We start from the raw sequence: 27,554 nt of genomic DNA on the forward strand, positions 1-27,554 counted from the left end.
TACATTTCTCTTGTTTTAAGCCACGCGGTTTTGATAATTTGCTAGAGAAGTCAGAGGAAACTAATGCACTATATGTTGGTGATGATATTGGGGTCAGCGAGCAGCACAGAAGCCGAAAGCGATTTCAAAGAGGATTCTTTGTGAAAAAGAAAGATCGTGGTTTTGGGTCTTTGTAACAGCGCTGTTGCTGTGTGCCATTCTTCCGTGTATGTTGTAAACCCCCGTGCATTAATAGAGCAAAGGAGAGCACACTTCTGTCATCCCCGCTTAAGGACGTGAACTATCAGGGGCTCGGGGAGGGGGCTTCCTAAGCCATCATCGGGAGCTTTTTCACTCCCTGTCTTCACACGCCCGCCACTCAGACAGCCTGCCCCAAGGTGTGTCATGTCAACGGCGTTCATATTTGTTAGTTTGCCATCACACGCCCTTCGAGCCCTGCTCTCCGGCGCTCAAGGCGGGAGAATATACCCCGGGAAAGTGGACCATTTCTTGTTCTGTTGTCTGACCCACCAGAGTCCAAGCCAAATCTTGCCTCAGTCTGAACAGACCCTTGGTTTACAGGAAGGACGCTTGTTCTGAGAGACTGTCTCTCTCAGTCTTGCCTTGCAGAGACCCCAAAATATCAGTTTGTAAGTTAGCTGACACACGAGATAAATATTTTAACTACAATTTTATTTCCAGCAAGGCCAAGGGACAGTTTAGGAAAGGTTCTATTCTAAGTCCATGGCCAAGGAGGTGTGAAAAGGCCGCCGATGCACTGTTGTTGTGAAGTTAGTTAGCCTGTCAGTCACTGTGATTGAAGTGTAACCCCAGCGGCTTCCGCGAGTGTAAGAAAATATGTCGCGGAAGGTTGCAGAATCGGAGGATTTAATAAAGGCTGCTTAGCTTCATTTCCAGTGCTGTGGAGTCCTAGACAACGGGGCCCACTTCCTTGTGCCTTGGGATTTGTTCAAGTTACTTTCGTGCCTGGAAATGATGGAACATAAAAACAGACAGTTAGTTACAACCAATAACAGTTTCGAGTCATGACAATAAACAGAATGTAAGTTTGTTTGTTTACTGCTAATCTGTTAGATCACCATGAACGTTTTTTAAGAGGCCATATTGATCTTGCGGATTCTGTGAACAGGATGGATGCGTCCCAACCCTGCAGATGCCTTACTCCCTGGGTTCAACACAGTTTCTGCAGCCTTTGCCCCCAGCCTGTGCCACTGAGGTCAACTGTTTAAGCATCTACTTTATGGTCACAGAGCTTCTCTACAAATGAGGCCATTTCTTATCTTTATTAAGGCATTAATTATTAAGGCAAGAATGGGTTCCCAAACCTAGCTACATAAGCATTGCCTCATGAGCTTATTAAAAACAGATTCCTGGACCCTGGTCCCCAAATTCTGACTCAGCAGGTCTGGAGAGAGGTCCAGGACTTCGCGTTTTTCACAGGCTGTCCGTGGGAACCGGAAGTGCTCAGTCCCTGGACTTGGGGAACCAGTGAGCTCATGTGTGGCAGGCAGAGTCAGGTTTTTTAAAATAATATTCATTTTACTGTGTTTCTGGTGAAAGTTTACGAGGCAAGTTAGGTTCCCATTTAACAATCACTACACATGTTGTTCAGACTCATTGGTTACATTTTTCACAATGTGTTAACATTCAACATTCTCATTAATTCCCTTCTGGATGTTTCGCTTCCAGTAATCTGGTTTCCCTGTTCCCTTACCCTTTCATCTTTGCTTTAGAGAGGCAGAGTCAGTTTTGTTCAAGGCCAAGATACGTTAAGGATTTGAGCAAGGTCTAAAATAAGTAGTTTATACTTAAAGGATATTAGGCCAAAGTCCTTTAATCTTATTTGGGGAGAGAAAAAGAAAATTCCCTAGTAGTATAGTGGTCCAAGTCCAACCCCAGGAGAGCCTAGAAATGCATTCCATACCCCTGATCCTTCACCCCTACCCTAAATGAGAACGTGTTGGAGCCTTTGCTTCTGGGCCTTAATTACCGGGATCAGTAAAATGGGTATATGGTCAGGAATTGGACTAGCTGGGGCTACTAGCTTGGAGGACATTAGCAAGGACAGAGTTACAGAAAAGAGAAAATTAAATTGGGAGGGGTGAGGATTTCGTGGATTACATTTCATAAAATTTGAGGAAGGTTGAAAGTAGGAGCACTATATATAAAGTGTTTGAGCAACTATCATGGGTGTGATGTTTTAAGAGATTTTGAGAAGCAGTTGTTGAGAAGCACAGATGGAACTGAAGAGATTTCGGCGAAGGCTTCAGTTGTTTTCCGTGTATTTTTTTTGTTCCTGTGGCTTTGAGTGTAGCACCAAGGAACAGGCCTGGTAGGCTGAGGTTCTAGGCCCCAGCTTCCTGCTAGTTGCAAGTGTATGGGTTAGGAGTATTACCACTCTGGACTCATTCAACACCACCTTGGTGGGGGCACACGAGCACATGCTTCAGCCTCTGCTGCGTGGAACAAGCTTTTTGTGAGTCTGGTTGTCGTTAGCTGCTAATAAACCAGCTCCAGCTCATGGCAACCCCACATTCAGCAGAATGAGGCATTGCCTAGTCTCGTGCCATCTTCACAATCATTGATGTGCTTGAGTCCACTGTTGGAACTATCGTACATTTTGAGTGTGTTCCAACCTAGGAGGCTTATCTTCCAGTACTATACCAGACACTATTCTGTTGTGATCCATAGGGTTTCCGTTGGCTAATTTGCAGAACTAGTTCACCAGGCCTTTATTTCTAGTCTGTCTGAATCTGAAAGCTCCACTGAAAACTGTCCACCATGGGTGACCCTGCAGGTATTTGAAGTACTGGTGGAATAGCTTCCAGCATCATAGCAACACACAAGCCACCGCAGTACAACAAATTGACGGACGGTGTTTTAGTGAGTCTACCACTACCCTTTTTCTATAAATTAGCAACAATCAGAGAGCAGAGGGTAGGACCTCCCTTTGGAATTACAGTTGATCCCTTCTGGGATTCAGAGCACAGAAGGCAAATTGCCCCTGTCAGTGAGGGGTGAAGAGCGGGTGTGTGCACCAGTTTGCCCCCCTGCAGAAGGAGACCAGTCTCGTTCCTATATGACATTGGGATCATCTGCTGTTGTGCCCAGCACCACCCACCTTGTCTAGAAATACAGGTCATCTCCCGATCGTTTATCATTGCCCTTGTCCTTGAACAATTATTGACTTTGATTCAGAGGCACCTGTGTAGCCTTGAAAATGGATGTGCCCTTTCTTTTCCTCTGCCTCGCCTGTCTAGGGCAGATTTATGTCCCAGGAGAAGTTTCGCTCGGTTTTATTTTTGGTCTTTTGACCATCGTGGCCCCATGTTATTTCGCACAGCCACCCTTCCCGCCACCGGCCCTGTCATTTCTGCATCTCTGTGGATGCCTCTGTGGAAACCCGCAGAGGCTTTCTGCCAGTCGACCCGCAATGCTTCTGCAGCTCATGGCTCACACAGCTTTGGCTTCCAAACGGTCTGCCAAGCATCTTAAAGCTCTGACTTCAGCACTTTCTTTTCCCCAACTAGTCTGGGAGCTTGTGGGCAGCACAGTCTACCTTTCATTCCAGAGCACAGTGGGTGAACATGTCCAGCTTCGAGGAGAGAAGATGTGGGTCTGAAGTTCAGCCTCATTTACCAGCTGTGTGTCTCGAGGCAATGTGAGCCAAACCTCGTTGGGGTTGTGGAAAGGATGGAATGGGTCAATACACATAAAGCACTTTGAGCAGTGCCTGGCACATTGTAAGTGTTCACTAAATGTTAGCTTCTGTTATTATCATCGTTATTATTTATTCTTTGTATTGCATTGCCAGTCAGGAACCACAAGGCAACAGAAAGCCAAGAGTATTGCTGGGGTGAAGAATGAAATTTAACCAAAGAATTTGGCCTTTGTCTCCAATTGCTAGGAGGTAACCTCAAAGCATCCTAGATTTCTTGGCTGACTGACTTTCCTGGTTACTCATGGGGGGGCCCCAACCACAGCTGAGGATTTATGCTAATGAGCTAATTCCGGACGAGAGCCGGCCATACCGGAAAGACCCACCAGTGACAACAGCCCACCTCGGAGGAGGGGAGGGGGCTGGACATGGAGTTCCAGGACGTGGCCAATGATGCAATCGATCATGTTCACTTAATGAAACCCCAGTAAAACTCTGGACACGGATCGATGACACCACATTGATGTGCCGGGAGGGTGACGTGTCCTGAAGTTGGGTTTGTGTTTTGTTGATGTGAGTTAGTGGGTATAGGGAGAAAGCAGAGGTGTCAGAGGGGCCCCAGCTTCACCCAGGGTATGAAGCAAGCCACACTGAGTTCCGGAATGCGCAGGTGTCATCGTGCTCCATAAAGCTGTTTTCCACAGAAGATGGTGGTGTCCCGTTTTCAACAGATCCGGTCTACCTGTATATGCATTCAAGGCAACATCTTTACACTAAATGTGGGTTTCTTCCTCCTACCACATTCCCTCTACACTCTGACAGACCGAGAGGTAGAGGGTCTTTACTGCTCTGAAGCTAAGAAAAGATAAATCTCTCTCTCTCCTGCATGTGAACTTGGAAGGGAGCTGTCCACACTCAGTCAAACTTGATCGAGCGTGAGCAGGTTTCGGCCTAGGACAGCTCAGGTGGCCAGAGGGAGGCTGATCTTCTCCCCACAGAGGGGAATTCTTGAACGTGATGGTGAGGAGCGCCAAGCCTGTCGTCCCCTTTGTTTCCAGAGTGTGCTTCCACCAGAATGTGGCAGTGCTCCAGAAGCACTCAGATGCTGGAGACAGGTTCTGGTAGGCGTCAGCTGCAAATACTCGACTTCTAGTACGTTGTTTGTCCTCTGTGCTCTTCGCCGAACCACACGGGTAAGCCAGCTGTTGTCCTCCGAGGGCGCTGCTTCTTGGAGACTAAAAAAAAAAACACAGTTGCCATGGAGTCGACTCTGACTCATGGTGACCTCCACATATGTCAGAGTAGAACTGTACTCCATAGGTTTTTAATGGCTGATTTGTTGGACGTAGATCACCAGGCCTTTCTTCTGTGGTGCCTTTGGCAGATTAAGATGAGGATTAATCAAATGGCCTGTTTTGCATGGACACAGAAACAGTTTTTTAAAACAAAGTAAACACACTCACTAACAAAGTCCTGAGGCCCTAACATGAAACTCATCTTCAACAGCTCCCTTCTTTTAAAAGTAACTCTTCTTAGTCCCTGGCCAGCTCGAGAGAGAGGCAGAGGCATGGGAAGTCATTCTCCTCACACTGAAAACAAGGTGAACAATTTTCTGAGGGCAGGCACCCCTGACCTCTGCTTTTTGGCCTTTTTCTTAACAAACCAGCCTTAGAAAGTGGACCACAAAAGCCGCTGGTGGCAATCTCTTACAGTAAGTGGGTGAAGGAGAAGCTGAGGCAGAAATGGCAAAGATCAGAGAGCCACTGTGATTAGCAAGGCTGAGGCAATGCAATTGTACTTCCATCTTGAGATAGGAAGGGGTTACGGCAAGCGCAGCCGCCAGAAACCCAGCAGTGTGCACACGGACTCGAGAGCAGGGCACGTTCCAAGCAAGTTTTTGAACTCATAACAATTCCTCTGCGGCATGTCACACAGTCTGATTCATAAGACAGGTGCCTGCGATGAGAGAGTGTTAACTTCCCGTTCAGTGGGGTCCATGTCCCAGTCCGCTGGGTTTGCCTCCTTGGGGCACAGCTCTGGACACCGTGGGCGACGCCTCTCGGGAAGGGAGGTGCACAGCCCTCTTCTGCACAGGGTTGGGGCTCGCCCCAGGGCCCTCAGTTATGGCGACCTAGGCTCAGCATTGTCAGAATCGTCTTGGAAGGGACCCGTCCAACGCAAAGAACAGCAAACATTCAAGGAAGATGATCCCAAAGCTTGTAGCTGTGAATGATGTACCAGGGCCCAGCAGGGCTTATCACCTCCTGCCTCTGCAGGGTCCTGGCAAATGACACTGCAGATGCTTTGAGGCTCGAGGGTAGGGGTGAGGAGGCAGAACAGAGCACCTCTGGAAAACTTATGCCACTACTTGGGCATTCTCTTGTTGCCCACTTGAAGCCAGCGAGGCCTCCGTCTTCCATTTTCAAGCTCCTTTACGTCCAATTCCTGGTGTCTGGGCCTAGCACAGACTCTCCCTAAAAGGCTTCTGCCTTCTGATGGAGGTTATGAAGAGCAGGCTTTATTTGTCTCTAAATCTTCAGCTGATACCACTTTTCCTCACTACTCAGTTGAAATGAAAAAGGATTACTTTATATTTACTTGTGTCTTTCTTGAGAGAAACTAATTTTGAGAAAGAAAGTACCTGCAATGTGAAACATTTTTCCTTCCTTCAAGCCCTCCAAAGGGGCGAGGGAAAAGCTAGAAGGCATACGTGCTTTGTCATTTACTGTCTCTGACAGCTTCTTCTTATCGTGCTTTTGAGGGTGACCTTCCTCCGGCATGTTCCTTGGCTCTAAGTCCTGTTCTATAATAGAATTTTCGAGTCAAGCATGGCGCAGGCCACCTTTGATAATGAATGGCTCTGTGAGTTTGCTGAGTGTGTTATTTAATTAACGGCACTTATGTCTGGAGTGTGTACAACTCTGTAGTTGAATAAAAGGCATATTTGCTGAGGGATTATAAGCAAATACTCAAGGATCGTCACATTGAGAATTTGGAGGGGTTCAACACATTTAACAGCCTAATGGTGTTATTATATATATTTTTTTTCATTTCCACCATTTCAAAGTTGCTGAGGTTGATGTCACTCTGTTCTTTTTGCCTCGTTTGTGAGCTCAGAATAGAATGCAGAAAATCTTCGGCTAATGGTGAAAAGTTGATTACAGGGAGCTGGGCCTTCCGCCGAAAACAAAGGATGAAACGTTTAATGCAGTGTTTTGAGTATTAAATTGATTGTCAGTTAAGTTATAGTCTAACTCATTTACTCACAAATAGGCTGATCTGCATGGCCTCAAGCTGTACTTGGCACCAAAACGTCAAGAGCTGAAAACTGGCAAGAAAGCACATTGGAAGGCTAATGGGAACAGGGGGTGCTACCCATTACCCTGCTTTTACTAAGACTCCAGTCCTTGGGATGAAATGCAGTAAGATAAAGATGAACGTATGCAAATGCCCAGTCAGCATCCCATACAGAGGCATCATCGGGCCATATGGGAGACTCTCCACAGGCCTCTCTCTACTGTCTTCACACACAGACTACAAATCCAGAGACTTTCCATGCTGTTTTTGTTTTGTTTTGTTTTACTGTGCTTTAGGTGAAGGTTTACCGAGCAAACTAGTTGCCCGTTCAATAGTTTATACACAAATGGTTCTGTGACCTTGGCTGCAATCCCCGCAATGTGTCAGCACTCTCCCGGTCCCACCCTGAATTCCCTGTTCCTGTTCGTCCGGTGTTCCTGCCGCTTCCTGCCTTCTCATCATTGCTTTTGGGCAGATTTTGCCCTTTTGGTCCCGCGTAGATGATTGTTCTCAGGAGCGCTTGCCTCATGGCATTGTTTATTTTATAGACCAATCACTTGAAGGAGCCCTGGTGGCACAGTGGTCAAGTGCTTGGCTGCTAACTGAAAGATCAGAGCTTCGAACCCACCAGGCGCTCCACAGGAGAAAATGTGGCAGCCTGCTTTGTAAAGATTACAGCCTTAAAAATCCCGTGGGGCAGTTCTGCTCTCTCCTTGGGTCACTATGGGTCAGAACTGATGCAATGGTAATGGGTTTGGTTTTGGTCTGTTATTTGCCTGAAAGGTGATCTCCAGGAATGTCTTCAGTGCCAACTTGGAAGAGTCTCTAAGGGCCATAGTCTCAGGAGTTCCCCCAGTCTCTCTGGTCTTTTTTATGAAATTGAATTCTGTTCTACATTTTCTCCCACTCTAACCGGGACCTTCTATTGTGATCCTGGTCAGAGTGGTATGCAGTGGTAGCCGGGCACCATCTAGTTCTTCTGGTCTCAGGCTAGTGGAGACTGTGTTCCTGTGGTCCATTAGTACTTTGGACTAATTGTTTCCTTGAGCCTTTGCTTTTCTTCACTCTCCTTTGCTCCGGATAGAAAGAGACCAATAGTTGAAACTTAGATGGCCACTCGCAAGCTTTTAAGACCCTAGATGCTACTCACCAAAGTAGAATGTTGTCTTTATGAACTATGTTACGGCAATTGACCTAGATGTCCCCCAAGATGACGGTCCTCTTAGCTTAAAGCCTAGTGACTCAGTCTCACGAGGTGTTTGGTTATGCCTAGGATGCTTCCATGACTGACTGCACCCCCTGTGTGTTCTATTATATATATGAATATAGATGCAACACACACATGTACACACATTTACACATATATAAAAATATACACAGCCAAACCTATATATGCACTTGGGTGTACTCCCATATGCCCTCCTATACCTATTCAGCATACATATCTCCCTATGTATCCACTCATAAATTATTGTTATTACTGTTGTTGCAGATTTTATATGTTACAGCATTTACTGTCATTGCCTTTTATTCTTGCGTGCTTCCAAGTGTCGTCCCTTGCCTTGGTCATGGTGTGCTGATCTCCCCCATATCGTGTACTGCCTTTCCCTTCACCAAAGTTAACACGTCTACTCTCTAGTTAGTGTTGCCCTCCTTCCCCCCTCCCATCCATGGTAACCATCAAGAAATGTCTCTTTGTGTGTGTAAACCTTTCCTGACTTTTTGTAATAGTGGTCTCATACAATATTTGTCCTTCTGTGATTGACTGATTTCACTCAGCATAATGTCCTCCAGATTCATCCATGTTGTGAGATGTTTGGCAAATTCATCATTATTCTTTATTGTTGCATAGTATTCCATTGTGTATGTACCACTGTTTATCCATTCATCTGCTGAGGGGCACTTAGGTTGTTTCCATTTTTTTTCCTATTGTGGATAATGCTGCAATGAACATGGGTGTGCATATGTCTGCTGATGTCACAGCTCTTATTTCTCTAGGATATAAACCTAGGAGGGGGACTGCTGGATCATATGGTAGTTCTATTTCTAGCTTTTAAAGGAAGGGCCATATCGTTTTCCATAGTGGTTGTACCATTGTACATTCCCACAAGCAGTGTATGAGAGTTCCAATCTCTGCACAACGTCACCAGCACTTGTTCCTGTTGTTTTGATCAGTGCCATTCTTGCTGCGGTGAGCTAGTATCTCACTGTAGTTTTGACTTGCATCTCTCTAATGGCTAATTATAGCAAGCATCTCTTCATGTGTTTGTTAGCCACCTGAATGTCTTCTTTGGTGAAGTGTATGTTCATCTCTTTCGTCCATTTTTAATTGGGTTGTTTGTCTTTTTGTTTTTGAGGTGTTGAAGTTTTCTATAAATTTTAGAGATTAGACCCTTGTTGGATAGGTCATAGCGAACTTTTTTTTCCCCAGTCTGTAGGTTCTCTTTTTACTCTTTGGGTGATGTTTTTGATGAGCATAAGTGTTTAGTTTTTAAGAAATCCCAGCTATCTAGTTTATCTTCTTTTTTTGTGAATTTTTAGTTACGTTTTGCATTCTATTTATGCCATATATTAGGGCCCCAAGTGTTGTCCCTATTTTTTCTTCCACGATCTTTATGGTTTTGGGTTTTACATTTAGGTCTCCGACCTGTTTTGAGTTAGTTTTTGTGTATGGTGTGAAGTATGGATCTTGTTTCATTTTTCTGCAAATGAATATCCAGTTTTGTCAGCACCATTTGTTAAAGAGACTCTCTCTTCCCCGTTTAATGAGCTTCAACCCTTTGTGGAAGATCAGCTGTCCATGGGAGGAGGAATTTACTTCTGGGTTCTCAGTTCTGTTCCATTGGTCTATGTGCCTGTTGGTATCAGTACCAGGCTGTTTTCACTACCGTGGCTGTATAGTAGGTTCTGAGATCGGGTAGTGCGAGGCCTCCTACTTTGTTCTTCTTTAATAATGCTTTGCTTTTCTGGGCCCTTTCCTTTCCATATCGAGTTGGTGACCAGTGTTTCCATCTCATTAAAGAATGTTGTTGGAATTTGGATTGGGATTGCATTATATTTGCAGGTCTCTTTGGGTAGTACTGACATTTTCACAATGTTAAGTCTTCCTATCCGTGAGCATGGTATGTTTTTCCATTTACGTAGGTCTCTTTTGGTTTCTTGCAGTAGTGTTTTCTAGTTGTCTGTGTATAAGTGTTGTACAGTCCTGGTTAGGTTTATTCCTAAGTATTTTATCTTTTTTTTGGGGGGGTATTGTAAATGGTATTGTTTTCCTGATTTCCTTTTCAGAGTTCTGTTTGTTAGTGTAGAGGAATCCATCTGATTTTTGTATGTTGATCTTGTACCCTCCCACTTTGCTGAATTCCTCTATTAGTTCCAATAGCTTTCTTGTGGATTTTCTATGTATATGATCATATCATCTGTGAATAGGGATAGTTTTACTTCTTCCTTACTAATTTGCGTGCCCTTTATTTCCCTTTCTTGCCTTATTGCTCTAGCTGGGACTTCTAGTACAATATTGAATAAGAGTGGTGATTAAGGGCATCCTTGTCGGATTCCTGTTCTCAAGGGGAATGCTTTCAGTCTCTCTCCATTTATAGTAATGTTGGCTTTTGCTTTCGTATACATGCCCTTAATTATGTTGAGGGATTTACCTTCTATTCCTATTTTGCTGAGAGTTTTTATCAAGAATAGGTGTTTGACTTTATCATATGCCTTTTCTGCATCAATTGAAAGAATCCTGTGATTATTGTTCTTTGTTTTATGTATGTGGTGGATTCTGTTCATTGATTTTTAATGTTGAACCATCCTTGCATACCTAGTATGAATCTCACTTGGCTGTGATTTTTTTTTTTTTTTATATGCTGTTGAATTCTTCTATTGGCTAGAATTTTGTTGAGAATTTTCGAGTCTATATTCATGAGGAATACTGGTGTACAAATTTCTTCTTTAGTGGTGTCTTTGGTATCAAGGTTTGCTGGCTTCATAGGATGAATTCTGGAGTATTTCTTTCACTTAATGTTTGGTAGAATTCTCCAGTGAAGCTGTCTGGGCCAGAGCTTTTTTTTTTTTCTGTTGGGATTTTTTGTGTGTGTTTTAATGACCTCTTCAATGTCTTCTTTTGTTATGGGCCTGTTCAGATTTTGCATCTCAGTTTGTGTCAGTTTGGGTAGGTAGTGTGTTTCTAGAAATTTGACCATTTCTTCTAAGGTTTCAAATTTGTTGGAGTGTATTTTTTCATAATATTCTGTTATGATTCTTTGTATTTCAGTTGGTTCTGTTGTAATGTCATTCATTTTATTTTTTTATTTGGGTTATTTGCATCTTCTCCTTTTCTTTTGTCAGTTTGGTCAGTGGTTTGTTGATTTTATTGATCTTTTCAAGGAACCAACTTTTAGTCTATTTGATTCTTTCAAGTGTTTTCTGATTCATTTATGTTTTCTGATTCATTTATGTCTGCTCTAATCTTTATTATTTCCTTTCTTCTGGTGGCTGTGGGCTTCTTTTGCTTCTCTTTTTTCTGTTTGTTGTAGTTGTAGGAGTAAACTATTAGTTTTGGCCCTTTCTTTTTTGGTGTGTACAAGTATTGCTATAAATTGACCTAGGAGCACTGCTTTTGCTGTGTCCCAAAGGTTTTGGTATGTCGTGTTTTCATTCTTGTTTGATTCTAGGAATTTTTTTAATTTCATTTTTAACTTCTTCTATTACCTAGTTTTTTAAGCAAGGTGTTATTCAGTTTCCATGTATTTGATTTTTTTTCCCTTGTTTTTCCTGGTATTGATGTCCAACTTTATAATGTTGTGATCTGAGAAGATGCTTTGTATTATTTCAATATTTTTTAATGTATTGAGTCTTGCTTTGTGGCCTAAAATATGGTCTGTTCTGGAGTGTGATCATGATTCATATGCTCTGGAGAAGAATGTATACTGTGCTGCTATTGGGTAGAGTGTTCTGTGTATGTCAATGAGATCAAATTGCTGGATTTTCTTATCTTTTGGGGCAGTTTTTTGTGATGTTTATATCAGCTATATCTTTGTTAAAAGTTTCCATCTAGTTGTTCTGTCCTTCATCAAAAGTGGTGTCTTAAAGTCTCCAGCTATTATTGTGGAGTTTTCTATTTCTTTTTTTCAATACTGTTAGAGTTTGTTTTACATATTTTGCAGCTCTGTCATTGGGTATGTAAATATTTATTATGGTTATGTCCTCTTGACGCTTTAATCATTATATAGTGCCCTTCCTTGTCTGTCATGTTGGATTTTGCCTTAAAGTCTATTTCATCAGAGATTAATATTGCCACTCCTGCTCTTTTTTTTTGGTTACTGTTTGCTTGGTGTATTTTTTCCACTCTTTGATTTTCAGCTTATTTTTATTTTTGTGTCTAAGGTGTTTCTCTTGTAGACAACATATTGATGATCTTTTTTTTTTTTTTAATTCATTCTGCCACTCTGTCTCTTGACTGGTACATTTAACCTATTTACATTCAGTGTAATTATTGATAGGTAGTACTTTACTGCTGTCATTTTGTTATGCTTTTTTTTGTGGTGTTGACAATTTATTTTCTCTGCTTAATTTTTGTGCCAAGTTCATTTTGTTTGTGGATTTCCTTTTCTGTTATTTTACTGAAAATGATTTTCTTTTAAAGGGGTTAAAGAAATGAAAACTAAACACACACAAGATCTTCCACCTTAAAATAACAAACTTCCCCAATAGGTAACAGATCCTTGAGAGGAAAGAAAGAAAGCAAAACCTTGACAAGGGTGTCAAAGAGGAATGCTGATTTCCTATACTAGGCATATTCCTTTTTCTAAAGTGGTAACTCTGGAATCTGCAGCAGACACCAGAGAAGCTAGGAGAGAAAGGGGGCCGGGTCGTAACAGCAGCCCAGAGCTCAGCAGTGCCAAGACCATCTTCCGCCTGGTAGAAAGCTTGCTTTGCCTATAACTATGACTGACTCTGGCTTTTCATTTCTAAGTAAAAAAATCATTCAAGCAATATTATGGGCTTTCATGCCTTCAAAGCAATACCACACCATCAGTCTGCAGCTCAGAATGCTAACAGTTCTGAACTATTTTTGTGGGCCTCACTGAAACAAGATGTGAGTCTTCAGCAGAGGAAAATTGGTCTAAGAACATCTAATTACATTCAAAGTCATTCTGCCTGTCTTAAAGGAATGAATATGATCTGCTGGTTTTTATAGACCTTCCTGACCTAAAGATATCTGCTGGCAGACAGAGAATCCTCAACTGGGCTTCTTTTAGTGCTTTAATTATTATGTGATCTGTCATCTTACACACTGACTCACACATTTTGAAAAATCTCTTAAGTACGCCTTAAAATTGGTTGGCTAATCCTAGACCATGGGGTGGCTCTTGGAGGGCGTGTAATTGTGTGTGTGGGGATAGAGGAGGGGGGTTAGACACAATTTACACAAAGTCAACTACTTTATGGTAGGATAAGGTAGAGAAATCAGTTAGGTCACAGGTACGCTTGACATTGTACTGCCGACTTGTACAGTGCTCAGTGACACACTGGCTTGTTCTTGTATCCATTTTATTGCTTCAGATTTGTCATCGGCAACTAGGGACAGGGCTATATGTCCCCTCCTGTGCCTCACACAGTGTTTGGCGTAAAGTAAGATTTCAACAAACAGTTGGTGATTGAGTTCTAGAATCTCAAGATTAAAGTTTCTCAAGAGGGCAAGCAGTCCATCCCCCTGTTGTAGACAGGACTCTTTGATGGCAAGTAAGAGAACCTCATTTCAGATTAGCCTCCAGAGAAAACAGACTTCCTGAACTTTTAACTGTGAAGGATAGGGGGTGAAGATAGAAATTCAGAATGATGTCGTCTCCCCTCTATCGGCGTCTTGTTTCCCATCACTCTGGGGTCTTCTCCAAATGATAAATAGGATGACTGCTAGGCCCCTCGAGTCTATATCACCCTTGTCGAGGGCATCTCTCTCTGTCCTTATACCAAACTATAGGGAAGAATTCTAACTGGCTGAGCTGAGGTCACACGCCCCGAGTTGGTGTTCTTGGATAGGATTGGTATTTCCAAATTCAAATGTGTACACACCCCATCCTACTGACTGCCTCAATCTCTCAACAGTCTTCTAAATGCTATAAAATCCAAGAACTGACTGCAGATTCTTGTTGAAAACCTAACTGAAAGGTCTTGAATGGAGCCCTGGGGATACTCATGAACGTCACGGATGCAATGTCTAACGTGCTACAGTCCAAGGTTGATTAGCAGTGATTCACTCCTGTTCATCTAATGCAGTTTTAGCTGTCAAGTAAATATTTACTCATTAACTGTTGGTGCCTAGGGAAATTGGGCACAGCACTGTCTCTCTAGCAGTGTGGCTGTGATGCCTGGGCAAGTCAAACTAGAAAACACCAAGCACAGGGATCACCAAACAAACACTGCCTCTTTTCTTGAAGTTAGTGAAAAAATAGTAACCTTTATCTTGCACCCCAGCTTCAGTGTACAACTCTTGCCTTCAGTTAGCTACAGCTTAAGCAGGGAAGGGTGTTTCTAAATAGAGACCCTCCCCCCAATTTTAGTGCAAAGTTAAGTGCTGGCTCCAGAGTCAGATTGGCTGGATTTGAATCCTGACCTCTCACGTATGAGCTGAGACGCCTGGGCAAGTCACATGTCTGCTTTAAGCCTCAGTTTCCACATCTGAAACTTGGGACAATATTAGAGCATTTTTGTGGGGTTTAAATGAGGTAAAGCCTGTAAAATGCATAGCATAGATTGTCCATATTAAGCTCTCTATAAGCGGTATCATTAAGAGTTACTAATAATGAAGCATCCCCTCAGTGATGATCTATTTGGTTGCCAGTGTGGCTTCTTTAAATCAGGGATGATGGTTAGGAGTGGGGAAAGTCAGCTCTCTGATGTATTAGCAGTGTATCTGTAAAGAGTATATGAAGCAATTACTCTATTTTGTTTAAGCCTATTACGGAATGATTGAATACTCGGTCAGCAATTAGACCACACGTTAAAGTCAATCTCTTCCTTCCTTTTCTTTCTCCCTTAATTTAAAAAGTTTCATACACCTGATTTATTTTTAGTCCTTTCCATGACGAAATATAACACATCCAGAGAAGTGCAGAAGATACGGATATGGCTTAAAGAATTCTTAGAAAGCAAACACACATTACCATCACCCACGGCAATAGGAGTGTAACACTGGCTGCCCCTCACCCCACATTCATCTTCCCAAACACAACACCTCCTGACCTCCCCTCAAAGCTAACTACGGGCCTGACTTACACAGTGATTGCTTCCTGGCTTCTCCTTATTATTTTACCATCTAAATGTATGTATCCCTAAACACTGTGATGTTATTTTACCAGTTTTTGAACTGTACGTGAATGCAATCACACAGTATGTTTTCTTTTGTGTGTTTCTGTCATTCCACATCCTTGTAAACACTCGATACTGTCAGTCTTTGTAAACTTCTGAGTATTGTGGATGTACACCAGTGTTTCATCACGTCTTACGTTTGAATTTCCCTGATAATTACAGTTTATTGGCCATTTCAATATCCACTTTTTGTGAAGTGTCCGTTCAAGTCCTTTGGGTATTTTGTGTTGGGTTGTTGGCTTTTTCTTATTGATTTGGCAGATTTGGTTTTTAAAAAAATATATTGTGGATGCTGGTCCTTTGTTGGTATATATGTTGCAAAATATCTTCTCCCACTCTGTGGTTTGCCCTTTTTCTCTTGATAGTGTCTTTTGAGAAATACAAGTTCTTAAATACATTGCAGACGAATTTATCGATCTTTTTTTTTTTTTTTCCTATAGTAGTGCTTTTGTGTCTTGTTTAAAAAAGCCTTTCCCTGTAGCAGGATCATGAAGATAGACAGTCTCTTATATTATCTCCTAAAAGCTTTATTGTTTTATACTTCCCATTTTGAATTATAGTGCACCTGGACTTGATTTTTGCATATGGTGTGAGGTAGGGCCTAGTGTCATTAATTTTCTGGATGGATATCCAATTTTCCCAGAACCATTGATTGGAAAAAAATTTACTTTTCCCATAGCTCTGCAGTGACATTTTTATTATAAATCAAATGCCTGTGTATGTCTGGATCTGTTTCTGGGCTCTCTATTTTGTTCCATCGGTCTATTTACCCTTGTACCAAAACCCCACTCTCTTAACTACTGTAGCTTTGTAATAAGTCTGTATATCCAGTAGAGTGAGCCCTTCTGTGCTTCTCTATTGTTCTTCTAAGGGTCCCTTGGATATATTTCCATAATCAATCATTTTTGAATGCACATGTCAATTTTCTTTCTCTCACATACATTGAATCATAGAGAATTGTGATTTGATTGCATTGAATCTATAGATCACTTGGAAAAGAATTAAATCCTTATAAAATTGAGCCATTCATCTCTCCATTTATTTAATTCTTCTTTAATGCCTCTTAATAACATTGTATAGTTTCCTGTCTAGAAGATTACATATATTAAAGTATTCCTAGGCACTTGATTTTGAATGCTATTAATTATAAATACCAACTTCTAAATTTCCATTTTCTAACTGTGTGGCTGGTATAGAGAAATTAAAAACTTCTATATATTGACTGTATACTCAAAGACCTTGCTAAGTTTACTGATTAATTCTAATTGTTTGTCAGTAGATTCTTTTGGATTTTCTGCATGCATCATCATATTGTCTGCAAAAAATGAGTTTTCTTTCTCATTCTTCTATCTTTAAATATTGTTCTTGCCTTACTGTACTGTTTAAGACCTTGAAATAGAAGTGCTAATAGTGAATATTCTTATTTCATTTCTGATCTCAGAGGGATAGTGTTCAACATGTCACCTTTAAGTATAAGTTACCTCTTGATCTAGTTTTCTTAAGTTTTTTCTTTTTATCATCAAAATGAATGTTGAATTTTTCTGCATCTACTGAGGTGATCCTATCATTTTTCTTTTATTAATCAGACGAAAGACAGTATTTGGTGATCTAACGTGGAACCAACCTTTGTGTGCACAATCTATGAAAAGGAGGGAGAGGGGAATTCCCTAACTAGAAGGTAGACAAGAATTATCTTAGGTGAAGGGAAGGACAGCACACACTATAGGGGAAGTCAGTACCACTGGACTAATCCAAAAGCTAGGAAGTTTCCTGAACACAACCAAACACTTCAAGGGACAGAGTAGCAGGGGCAGGGGTCTGGGGATCATGGTTTCATGGGACACAACAAAGATTACTAAGAAAATGTTCTGCATCCCACTTTGGTGAGTGGCGTCTGGGATCTTAAAAGCTAGTGAGGGACCATTTAAGATGCATCAATTGGTCCCAGCCGACCTAGAGCAAAGAAGAATGAAGAACACCAAAGACACAAGGAAAATAGTAGCCCAAGAGACAAAAGGGGCCCCATAGACTCCATCAGCCTGAGACCAGAAGAACTAGATGGTGCCCAGCTACCACAACGACAGGGAACACGACAGTCCCTGATGATGCAGGAGAAAAGTAGGGCGCAGAACTTAATGGTCTGAGTCTGGAGGAACCCCAGAAGACATGGCCCCCAGATTCTCTGTTAACCCAGAACTAAAACCATTCCCGAAAGCCAACTCTTCAGACAAAGGAAGAATAGACTGGACTATAAGACATACGATGATACTCGTGAAGCGTGTACTTCTTAGTTCAATCAGATACACAAGACTAAATGGGCAGCTCCTGCTCGGAGGCGAGATGAGAAGGCAGAAAGGGATAGGAGCTGGTTGAACGGACATGGGAAATCCAGGGTGGAAAGGAGGAATGTGTGGTTACATTATAGGGAGAGCAACTAGGGTGACATAACAATGTGTGTATACATTTTTGTATGGGAAACTAACTTGAGCTGTGAACTTTCACCTAAAGCACAATAAAAAAGAAAAAAATCAGACGATGTATTGCATTGGGCAAATTTGCTTCAAAAGACCTCTTCCACATGTTTAAAAGCAAAGATGTCACTTTGGGGCCTAAGATGCACCTGACCCAAGCCATGGTATTTTCAATAGCCTCATATGCATGCAAAAGCTGGACAATGACTAAGGAAGACCGAAAAGAACTGATGCATTTGAATTATGGTGTTGGTGAAGAATAGTGAATATACCAGATTTTATATATATATATATACACACACTTACATATAGATAATATATATTCTGTATAGTTTTTTCTAGTAGAACATGGTGGGAGATTCAATTTGAATTATTTGGCCTGTCTGTCAGTAATACGAGCAAAAGTGATTCTTTTCTTTTTTGGTGGTCTGAAAATATCCTGCCCTACAGGTTTTAGTCTTTAATTATCATTTAAACTAACGTCTTATGACCTGACCATCTGTATAATTTATCATCTTCAAAATATAACAGAAACCACAGGGAAAATAATGAATCTACATGTTGGCATAGCTGTTCTCCATACACTATTCCGTGTTCTCCTCATAGTAACGTTGGCACATAAGTAAAACACTTCCCATCAACATAATATGGAGATAAGGGATGTGAGGCAAAAACAAGTTAAGTGACTTGTCCAAGATCAGAGAGCAAGTTTAGTGGTAATAACCAACCTAGCAGGCAATCCAGATCATTTCTCTGAGACTGAAGAACGTCTTTCAGTACTTTCATTTGATGGTGAATATACCTGGTCCTTAGGACAAGTGATGGAAATGTAGATCTCTTTTTGCTGGGACAGAATTTTTATAAATTACCGTTTATAATGTTTGTTTGCCTTTCTAGTTCTTTTTTTAATAAAAGCATATTCTAGGATGTTGTGTGCAAAGCTCAAGACAAGCAATTGCTCCAGGGGAGATACTGCCTTTCACCCGACTTGTTCTTTTGGCTCTAGATAGTTTACATGCGGCTTTAGTGGGACAAGCAAGGCTTGCCAAATGGTGATACCAAACCAAAACAGTCGAGTTAAGTGCACCAGGACTTGGGGAGGAGAGGAGGGGATGGTAGAAGCCAGTGAAGGCTTATTCCCAAGATGGCGACCCCTACCTCTCTGTCTGTCTGTGTACGGCTCCTGCCCTTGCCAAACAGCATGTTCTGCTTCACCTACCCTGGATGGGGAAAAGAGGGTACCTGGAGTACAAAGAGAGGGTATGGTAGATAGGTCTATTTCTGCTAGTTTTATTGGGTCAAGTGGTGCCATTTCAATTCTCTAAATGTCACCTTGGCCTTTTTACCCTCTCTTTCCTCCACGGATTACAAGACTTCCATTTCCTTCATAAAGAAGATGCTCACAGTATCCATTGCCAACCACTCACGATAAGTCTAGGGTTGTAGAACACACTGAAGTGTCTCGTGGATCAGAGAAGGATTAAAACCAGAAGGAGCACAATCTAGAGCTGTTTGTTTTTGTTTGTTAGTGTATTGCTAATCCAGGTAGAACACCTACATGATCACTTGATTGATGCCCCAGCCTGTCAAAATAACAGAGCACGTATAATGTAAGAGGTGGCTGACGAATATATTAGGTATAGGAGTGAGTGAAATGCATAAATAGAAGCTATTTATTATTAAATGATGGGGTCAAAGCTTATTAACGTGACTTTTCATAGCCTTTCTTCGTATTAGCCTCCCCTGCCCTCTAGCCTGCCCTCCAGAAGAGTATTTTTCCCACTCTCCTGTCTGACAGAGACAAAGGCAAACTAAGAAAAGAGGAAGGAGAAGAGAGCTGAGGATGATGAAGATAGACTTTATTTCATAATCATTTTGCAAGATGAAAGTAAAGACTGAAACTCTTAAAAGGTATTTTTAGCTATTTGGATTGTAATTTTCTGAAAAGGACTCTGCAGATGGACCATGACATTCCAAGATTTATTTATGGGATTAAAATTAACTACAGGACTCTAGCTATTTCTATTACCAGCTGAACTAACGCTCCACTCAAGAGTTCTGCAGATTCTTTAGCCATCAGCAGCCTGTGGAAATACAATACTTTGCCTGAAGGTGTGGGTACGTGTTAGAGGGAGTCGGATCTTTGTATAACATTGAAAAAAAAGTAACCAAACTAAAAATCCTTTATGAAGACATTAGAGTTACTGGTTTGGTTTCTAAGGTCCCTACGATTTCATTTATTTTTATCATTCTCAATTTAGACCATAGGGATTTAGTTTAAATTTATCTAATTGAAGTAATAGAGTTTTTAATTTCTTGCTGCTAAAATCAGGTTCTAGAAATGGAATCTGGGCAGAAGGAGGGGAGAAGCAGCACCAGCCGATGGAAAAAGCACCCTGCTATCTCTTTCCTTGGTGCTTTTAGGACAGTGGCTTCTTCTTCTGGCAGAGAGCTTTTGAACATACTACAACAACTTTAGCCTGAAATGTGGGAATTTTTTCTTGAACCTTAACGCTAAAGTCTTTTATCAATTTGGAGTTAACAGGAAGAGTGTTTGTTTGCCAACACTTCTGGCAGTACAGATGATACCCCTGCATGGGAATTACCCAGTGGAATTAGGACTGACTTGGTCACAGAGTGGAAGTTACAAACCACCCCTCCTCAGAGAAACATGTGAGGTTAATGTAGTCTGCTCCCTGGGCCTCCGTCAGCACAGGCTGCCTGTGAAAGGAGACCCTCTCTGAGAAGGTGGTCGTTTCTTCCACGCTGGTGGGTAGGCTTCCAAAGGTGCAAATGAGTGACCGGAACATGTGCGAAATAAGCAAACCTGTCCTTTCTCGTCCACCTTGATTGTCCAGGATTATAAGTGTGGGCCAGTGTCAGAATTTTGCCCTGATTGATAGCACATCTGTAACCACTAATAACGCTGTTTTGGGCTGACTCAGTTGCTTTGAAATTGTATGACGCTGTTACGAGTAAACGATGGGAAACCAATTCTCTATAAACTCACTGCACGCACAGAGTTCGATGAATTACAAATGAACTCTGCTGACACGACAGGGTGTGGAGATCTGCCCTGCCCCCACTTTCTCAGTTAGAAGCAATGCTTGCATGGGTTACAAACAACATGCCCCCTCAATTCCAACAACAGGGGCTGGGAGTGGGGACGAAGAAATGCCAAAATCTTCCCCTACTAGTGCAGGCACTTTAAAAGTAGTAGGAAATGGAATCTCCTACTTAACAGGAGTGTAGAGGCAGCAAAGCCAAGCACCGCATACCTGGATGAAGGGTTGTCGTGCTCCAGGAAGGATGTGAGGTTAGGTAAGGTATACAGATCCACTGTCATCTAATGTGATTTACAACAGAGAGTAAAAGAGCCATAGCAAAACCCCCCTCCCGGAACACTGAGCCCAGGGTGTGGGGAGCCAGTGCATACATTCGCAGAGGGCAGATGCTGGATTGCTGACTTCCTGCAATCAGAGGATAGCCAGCATCCCCAGGAATCTGTCAGGTGGAGAGTAAGAGGGTTACAGCTCCGCGCAGCAACCCTGGGACTGTTGGCCCTCCTGGGCATGGAGAGGCACTGGCTGCTTTTCACTATTGTTCGGGAAACTGAGATTCAAAGTCACTTTCTGAAAGGCAAAGGGTACGGAGAGTGGCGAAAACACCAGCACCTCCTGAAGGGTGACATGGGAAGACCAAGAGAATTCTTCATCACAGCTAAGCATTATGTTGGGGTCCCGGTGGCTGCAGAGTGTGAGCAGGCAGTTTCCGGTTTTGGAATGATTACCTTTGTGGTCCTAAGGGCACTCTTTTATCCACCTGAGGATGAATCTGGGTTTATATACAAAGAAGGTACAGAACAGGGATTTCTACTTCTTGAGGACTTGCTGGGTGGGTCCACAGCAAGCATGTAGCAGAGAGCAGTGCTTTGCCGATCATAGTGCTTTTTCCTCTACTGGGCATCTCTGGGCGCAGGTTTTCACTCTCCCCCCCAGGTCTGCAGGTTTTCAAGGTAGACTGTCCCTGGGTGGACTCTCTGTGTGGTGCAAATGGTTAACATGCTTGGCTGCAAACCAGAAGGTTGGAGGTTCAAGTCCACCCAGAGGCACCATGAGTTGGCATCAGCTCCAAGGGGAACTGGTTTTAATGGCAAACCAAGTGTTATGCTGGAGCCTTGGTCTCCCAGAAGAAGGAGCCGCTTCAAACAGATCTGGTCAGCCCAGAGACACAGAGTACTTGTGGGAGGCAGGAGGCCTGATGCTGGGCTTCCCCCCCAGGTCCTCCAGCTGGGGACAAGCCCTAGGAGAGCAGACTCTGGTTTTCCCCATGTTCTCAGTGAAAAGGGAGGTGAGTACCAGCTCAGAGGATGAAAACAGTTTTGGAGTCAGCATGCTCTGGTTTTCAATTCAGGCCCCCACCACAGTTTCTCCGAAGGTAGGAAGCATTGTGCCTATTGAAGATCATTTTGGGGGGTGATCTACACTGAGTCACTGATTAGGTGATAACTTTTTTAATCCTTCTGAATAAGTTAAGCAGAGAGTCTCCGTTTGGTGCTGGAATTAAATGCCTCTCCGACAACGGCCAAAGAGGGGAGAAACCTCAGTCCCAGACAGCTACAGGCAAGCAGCTGGAATTTAACAGCATTGTCTTTCCTTTGTATTTCTTTTTATGCTTCACTTCTAATGACACCAAGTGATACTGGTTCTTCCCTGAGGCGAGCACACGAACTTTAGACAAGTGTACTGACATTGAAGACAGGCATCAACTTTTTGTAAGTAAATATTACCCTAGATGGTACACAAAGATGAGAAACATCAGACGAAATGAAAATGAATGCTATGTAGAGACCACTGTATCTGCCCAAAGGAGCCCAGGTGGCGCAACAGTTAAACTCTCAGCTGCTAACCAAAAGGTTGGCAGTTGGAACCCACCCAGTGGTTCTGCAAGAGAAAGACCTGGCAATCTGCTTCCATAAAGGTTACGCCAAGAAAACCCTATGGGGCATTTCTGCTTTGTCACATGAGGTAGCTATGAGCGGAATCAACTCGAGAGCACCCCAAAACATATCTGCCCAAGGTCAACTTACTGAGATGGTGGAGAAGAGCGGGGAGGGCAGCTTAGGCAGGAATCCGCATGGTCTGGAACAACTCGCAAGGAGAAAAACCACTTAGTGAGCACGGAGCCCATTGTGGCTCCTGCACGCCCCCGGCGGCAATGTGGCCTGGGCGGCAAGGGCTGGAGACGATGACATGAACAAGGCAGGCAAAAAAGCACATTAGGTAGGAGGAGGCAGGTCCTCACAGTGAACTGAGGCCGGTAGGCCAGGTGAAGACAGACCAGGGGATCTGGGACAGAAAGGAGCTACTGGCTGGAGAAGTGAGGTCTGTTAGCAAGGTGGGCAGTACAAAGACTAGAGGGGGTTGCTGCCTCGGTTTCAAATGTGAGCTCTACCACTTCCTAAGCATTACGCTTAGAATAACACTTAATGTGACTGAACATCAGTTTTCTCATCAGCTGCAAGCACAGAATCTGGGCCTTGTAAATCCTCAGTAAGCGCCGTCTTCTGAATAGGAAGCCGATGGCTGCCTTTGTGCACGTGGAGAGTTGTGCAGTCTTGCAGGTGGGCACCATGTTTACACACCTTGAAACAGGCTCTCCGTAAGACTGACTTGCCACTGGGGGTATGACCAGGAAAGTTTGGGGAGGCTGAGGTTATCTGAATTGTAGATAAGTAACAAATAATTGTTTAGGTAGATCCCAAATATTGCATGCTGGCCCTATTTATTAACAAATTTCAGAAGACTCATGGGCTTCTTGCTATTGCATTCAAATGCGGCACGTATATGCATTCTTAACAGGTGGAGAGGGTGCATGTAGAGAAGGACCTGAAAAAAGAACACATTTCCTTTTCCCTTTTGTCCCGAAAACAACCAGTTGCTATTGTGTCGACTGAGCTGCGGCAACCCCATGTGTATCAGAGTAGAACTGTGCCCCATAGGACTTTCAATGGCTAATTTTTCAGAAGTTGATTGCCAGGCCTTTCTTTAGAGGCCCCTCTGGGTGAACTCGAACCTCCAACCTTTTGGTTTTCAGCTGACTGCGTTAACCACGTTCACTACCCAGAACTTCTTTGTCTCTAAACCAAAAAAAAAAAAAAAAAAAAAAAACCGAAACCCACTGCCATTGAGTCTACTCTGACTTATAGCGACCCTATAGGACAGAGTAGAACTGCCCCATAGGGTTTCCAAGGCTGTAAATCTTTACGGAAGCAGACTGCCACATCTTTCTCCTGCGGAGCGGCTGGTGGATTCGAACCACCAACCTTTCGGTTAGCAGTTGAGTGCTTTAACCACTGCACCACCAGGGTTGCTTTTTTGTCTCCAAAGGGACATATATATGTAGTCTCTTTATACTACAGGCAATGATGATGCTTTTTGAGAAATCTTTGGGCCCTAAGTTTAAGTCCCTCCCCTCCCAGTTATTACCTCTCCCCCACCAAAAAAAAAAAATATTGCCACCGAGTTAATGTGGACCCATGTGTCATCCAGTTAGCAGCTGTGCAGTATCTGGCAATCTATGGTATAACACGGCCTTAGTTTGCAAGGAAGACTCAAGGCGAATCATTTGGCCTATAAACAAAGACCCTTAAAGATAAATACGAATGTTTGTTAGTGAATTAAAAACCCACAGGCACTGTGGCAATAGTCTGTATAACAAGTTAGGATGAATATCTTTCTGGGGAGACTTACAACACAAGTCGATTTGCCTGGAAGACAGGAGATGTCAGGTCTCAAGGCAAGACAGAAGCAAAAACTGACAAAGTAAACCATTCAGGAAGCCTCGGTAGTAAGTTTAAATCCTCTTAAAGTGTCTAGAAAATGCATTCTAAGACAGCATCCTGCAATTCAGCCAGCCTCAGGAAAAGCCTAGAGCTTTCTTTTGCCTCTACCTGAAAGCACCGGTTAGGTAGGAAACCCGGAGATGGGGGAGGATCAGCTCAGAGTGTGGAGTCTGAAGAATGGTGACTCCATTTGAAGAGGACACTTTAAAATGACACACTCGCCTTCAGCAGAGGAATAGAAACAGCCTTGCTGTCATGCCCACAGGCCTATGTTCTTAGGTAAACTAGCTTGACCCTACGAAAAAAAAATGAGAAAGTGGAAAAGGTTAAAAACAAAATATAAAAGACAGCTTCTGCTAGCACCACACTCTACCCCTTCAGGCAACTGAGCCCAGCCAATAAAATGATGACGGGGGAGAATGAAGCAAGCTTTCTGGAATGCCAGGGCCTACTTACTTACAACACCCTGGAATGATAGTGGGTGGGGGTAGGTGATAGGGGGAGACTGACAGAAAGGTCAGGAAATGCACATGTATTTTAAACAAATGAAGCTAGCAAAAGCACCTAGAATAACTAAAAAAGACATTTCAAAGTGAAAACAGAATACAGTGAATGTGTTTTCCAGCTAAAAACTGTGATTGCTAGGTGGTTGATACAATTTTATATAATTCAGTTGCTACCAGTATTTGTTAACTAATTGTGTTCTTAATTTGTATCTCGTCTGTTTCAGCAGCTTACAGTATAAACACATTTGCTCAGGCTAGATGAAGCAGACAATTCTAGAAAGCAAATACACACTAAAAGAGAGGATCGGGACTTCCGGCAAAATGGTGCTCTAGGCAGAAGCACCACGCCGTCCCTCCGCAGCAAAGATCTGAAAAAGTAAGCCGAACAGAGAAAACAGAAATCCTGAAACCCTAAAACATCAAACGAAGAGATAAAGAACTCAGCCAAGCACCAAATGGAGTGAGAAAACTGACAGAGAACGGAGAGCGAGGAGAGATTCATACAGAGGTCCCCTACCAGCTAACGCAGCACGGATCCGCCATCTTGGACTCCTATCAGAGACCAGCAAACAGGAGGTACAAGAAAGCAGCTTCATGGAGCTTCCAGCGGGAGACAAAACAACTGGTAATTTGCGATATATGCTTTCCCACCCCCAACCCTTCTTCACCCCACTTGGCCTCCTCTGCTTCCCGCGGCCACAGTCTCTTGTCCAGGAAGCACCGGCTGCTTGGATTCCACCTGCCCGAACTGGCCGGATCTCTGAGTGCCATCTCTTGGCTGCTGGTGTTGCTTTTTTCTGCTTCCTTTGATTTCTTCCTTACCTCTCACCACCTCCCCCTCCTTTCGCTCAAATACCTGGCTCTGTGCGTCATCTTTGCTTCTTCCTGAGGGGCTGCGGAGCTCTGGTAATTTGTGATACACGCTTCCCCACCCCCGTTCACCCACACTCGGCCTCCTCTGCTTCCGGTGGACACAGTCTCTTGTCCAGGAAGCACCAGCTGCTTGGATTCTGCCCGCCCGCACTAGCTGGCTCTCTGAGTGCCGTTTGTTGGCTGCTGGTGTTGCTTTTTTTTTCTGCTTCTTTTAATTTCTTCCTTATCTCTCACCACCTCCCCCTCCTTTCACTCAAATACCTGGCTCCGTGTTCCATCTTTGCGTCTTCCTGAGGGGCTGTGGAGCTCCGTTCAAGTGTGAAACTGCTTCCTGGTCTGGGATGCCACTCTGGTGGGATCCCAGGGCTTTTGTTTGTTTTCTTTTCCTTTTCTTGAGTTGGGAGCCTGTTCTGGCCGGGCGGTGCTGCAGGGCTTGGAACGTATCCCCTCGGCTTGCGCAGATGCGCAGAGGGATCCCTGAGAGCATTTCTTTTCTTGTGAGTTTTTTTTTGGGGGGGGGGCTTTTCTTGTTATTTTTTTTAAAATTTGTTTCGTTTTCCCTCTTTTTCCCCTTTTGTCTTTCTTCATTACTCAGTTTCTCGTCTCTCTATACCTTCCGTCTCTTTCTGTTCCCTGAATCCCTGGCACTGAATACCTCTACACCTTCTAGCCAGGCTGTACTGCAACACCTGAGAACAACTTCCCCAGACCTCATAGCCGCACCGGTGGGATACCTGGGAACTTTGCTGTCCTTTTCCCTTTCTGATTTTTATTTATTCATTCTTTTATTTTCTTTCTCTTTCCCTTTTTGTTTTTCTCCATTTCATAGTCTCTCATGTCTCCACTCCAATGGCAAGCTCCCCTAGCATTCTTTTTTGTTCGTATAATTTTGGCTCCTGTTCCTCTCTCCCATATCCATCTTAGCTCCACACATAACAATCTCCCCCCTACATCCTGCTTACCTGCACTGTGTGCTTAACATCACACCACCAAGCAGCACAGGCACAGCCTACTGGAACCTGCCCTGAACTGATTACCGACCCGCCCTGGTGGCTGTAGTAAGTGCCACAAACAAACAACCCGTTCCAGTAACTCCTCTTCAGCTAGGCCCGCCCTGCTTTACCATATCTGAGTGACTGACACTGCCAATTGGAGAAGGAGGCTAAAAGTATCGTGTCCACAGACAAGCAAACAACAAAGAACACATAGCCCGCCTGCTCAGACATAACCAAATTATTAAACAAAAAAGGATGAAGCAAACAAATCTACAATCAATAACTAGTAGAAAAATAACTACTGAATGCCCCAAAGACAGCAGACAATATCAAAACATATGCCCCAAAGACAGCAGACAATATCAAAACATTTATAAAAACAGGACAGGATGGTTCCAGTAGGTGTCCAAAATAAAACACCAGATGATTTTCCAGTAGAAGAAAAGGCACTAGAACTACCTGACAGGGAATTCAAATCTCTGATACTCAGAATTCTCCAAGAGTTGAAGCAAAAAGCAGACAAAAATGAGGAAAAAATAGACA

At 43.1% G+C, this 27,554-nt stretch overlaps 1 protein-coding gene across 1 annotated transcript in view; it reads right to left on the reverse strand.

Annotated features, from left to right (window-relative positions):
• Positions 1 to 751: 751 nt before the first annotated feature.
• The window catches only part of FHIT (fragile histidine triad diadenosine triphosphatase), a 502,502-nt gene continuing 475,699 nt past the window's right edge, over positions 752 to 27,554 (reverse strand). The window contains exon 5 of the mRNA XM_023727690.1: positions 752 to 966. The gene's annotated coding sequence lies outside the window, so the exon portion shown is untranslated. The remainder of the gene's footprint in view (positions 967 to 27,554) is intronic.

Source organism: Trichechus manatus, unplaced genomic scaffold (genome assembly GCF_000243295.1).
Source record: "Trichechus manatus latirostris isolate Lorelei unplaced genomic scaffold, TriManLat1.0 scaffold00001, whole genome shotgun sequence".
In the NCBI taxonomy this organism is placed as follows: domain Eukaryota; kingdom Metazoa; phylum Chordata; class Mammalia; order Sirenia; family Trichechidae; genus Trichechus; species Trichechus manatus.